Genomic DNA, 2,331 nt, shown 5'->3' with positions numbered 1-2,331 from the left:
AGTGGGAGCACATGGTCCTGGAAGAGTGAACGACATATCAATTACTGTCAGTCTCTCTTTATGAATGAAACTCGAATTAGTATTTGACAAGAATAAACATTTACATTTAATGTCCAGGTAAAGCAAAAACAGTGATTTGTTTCTAAACACATTATAAATATTAGAAAATATTTTTTGAAAACATTAAAACACTTAGAAGTATGTAGTGCTGAGTTAGACTGTTAAACTGTTATTCATTTTCTGAGTTCAGGATTTTTCTGGTCGGGCAGAACTCATTGCTCGATGACACATTGGAGCCATCTTTTGACCTAACACCTTCCCAACACTCTGTTCTAAAACAGTAGAGCACACAGATTTATGTGCTTACATTTGTTTTAAGGCCACTCATGAGACTACGAGCACAGATGAAAATTTACAGTCGCAGTTATGTTTTTTTAAAGAAATAACATTTATGCCACTGCCACATTATTAAACAGTGACAAAAGTAATAACACATGAACAGTGAAGGTGGTGGAGCAGATCTGAACCAACAGTAGTTGTTGGAGGAAAGAGATGTGAGGGAGAAAATGGCCATACAGTGGATCGTGCAGCTGCTGCATTGGACAAAACACCACTGTTAGCCATTAGCCTAAAAAGCTCCTAGCTTGAATTATTTTCGCTCTGCAATTCTATACTTGTTTAGCAGGTGCTTACTTTAATTACTCCCACTGGCTTTTTACCCACGAAGATTTTATTGCATGTACAGTAACGAACATAGGTATTGTGAACTTTAGTTTGACTTTCACTTCTCCTGGGCTTCCTGTCTCCACTGTGGTGAAAGCAGCTGTCTGCTCCCTGTCTGTGCAGGAGATGAACACCACCGGTGGTCATTCAAACACCAACACTGAGAGGAGAACCCACTCCATACCACCAAAACCACATTTTCCAATCCACTAATCTCAATCAGTGGTTTCTGATCAAATGCTCCTGCAGAGCCCTAGCGCTCCTGTTTGCTTGTGCTTTCACCCTGCAAATGCACCTTTGCTACATGTTCTCCCTTAATACATCCATGATGAGAATAGGCAACACAGTGTCTTCACTTGATACGCCCCAGCATTTCAGAGCAGAGAATACTCATTAGTTTTTCATGATTTTGAATGCTAATTTTAAATACTTGCTGATATTTTTAATCTTTCAAATTTGTCTGGATGATTAATACATTTTCCCGTGGTGTGACAAACTCAGAAAACACAATGATTTCTACTTTACCCAGACTTTAGGTCATTTTTACCAGAAATCTCTTAACTTAGACACCCATGAAATAAATCAAACAAAATATTCTTAATAAACACGTTATCCTTTTTTCATCAGTAACTTTATTACCTGCTTGAACAGTCTGTAGTGGGGTACTTGGTCCACTGCAGTTCTCAGAGCAAGCTATGTAAGAAACATTGTAAGTCTGTCCACACTGAAGGCCACTCAGACTACAGTTGGTACTATTACTTTCACAGGTTAGCGAACCCATGTTTCCAGCCAGTGGCACAGCAGTGATATGGTAGTTAAGGGCCACAGCAGAAGAAATCCAGCTGACCGTTAAGATATTGGAGCCACATGTCAGGTTACTACTGATGTTCTGTGGAGGGCATGGAACTAACAGAGACAAAACAAATAAGTCTGAAACTGGCAGGTAAGTTTTGTTCACTTTCACCTAACATGAAGATTTAGATACAGCTAGAAAAATCCATACACTGTCAATTCTTTAAGTCTGGTTGAATTCATTGTAGAGCTGCTGTTAGACTGGATGGTGTTACATCTGGACAAAACTAAGCTAGCTATTTCTCTCACCTCCTGTTTTATGCAAAGCTAACATAACTGATTCCTGGCTAATGGTCTGCTAGCACCATATTAGAGTCATGGGAGTATCAGTGTTTTCATCCATCAGCAATAAATTGATTTAGCTTTTCCACCACAATGAACTATTCCTTTAACACAGTAATTTTTAGACTATTATAATTACTCTTGATATTTGTAGAGGTACATAAATTCAAAGACAGTGCAGAGTGACAACAGCTTCAGACATAATCACAAAAGTTGTCACTTTCGGTGTAGAATTTGTAATAGCTCATAAACAGCTGGGAGCTCAATCTTCACACTAACTGACACTGTTGACACTTTACATGTTCATCATCATTGTTGCCTTTTGGCTAAGGTTTCTAAGATGAACAACTAATTTGTCTTTTAAAACAGTTGATCAGGACCATGAACAGCTGATCCCCTTCACTACCTTGGTTCTGTATGAACGGGACACTGTAGCTGCTGACACAGTTGCCGTCAGCGGCAGGCCCCACTAAA

At 39.0% G+C, this 2,331-nt stretch overlaps 1 protein-coding gene and 1 long non-coding RNA gene across 3 annotated transcripts in view; both read right to left on the bottom strand.

Annotated features, from left to right (window-relative positions):
• The window catches only part of LOC109969286 (fibronectin type III domain-containing protein 7-like), a 59,090-nt gene that overhangs the window by 32,146 nt on the left and 24,613 nt on the right, over window positions 1-2,331 (bottom strand). The gene's annotated exons all lie outside the window — the stretch shown is intronic.
• Window positions 2-2,330, bottom strand: LOC109969289 (uncharacterized). The gene is made up of 3 exons (XR_002276240.1): window positions 2,264-2,330; window positions 1,363-1,629; window positions 2-17 (listed from the first exon to the last, which is right to left on the bottom strand). It is a non-coding gene; the product is annotated as an uncharacterized LOC109969289 (long non-coding RNA).

Source organism: Monopterus albus, unplaced genomic scaffold (assembly GCF_001952655.1).
Source record: "Monopterus albus unplaced genomic scaffold, M_albus_1.0 scaffold172.1, whole genome shotgun sequence".
Taxonomy (NCBI): Eukaryota; Metazoa; Chordata; class Actinopteri; order Synbranchiformes; family Synbranchidae; genus Monopterus; species Monopterus albus.
This window is presented reverse-complemented; position numbering and strand designations above follow the sequence as displayed.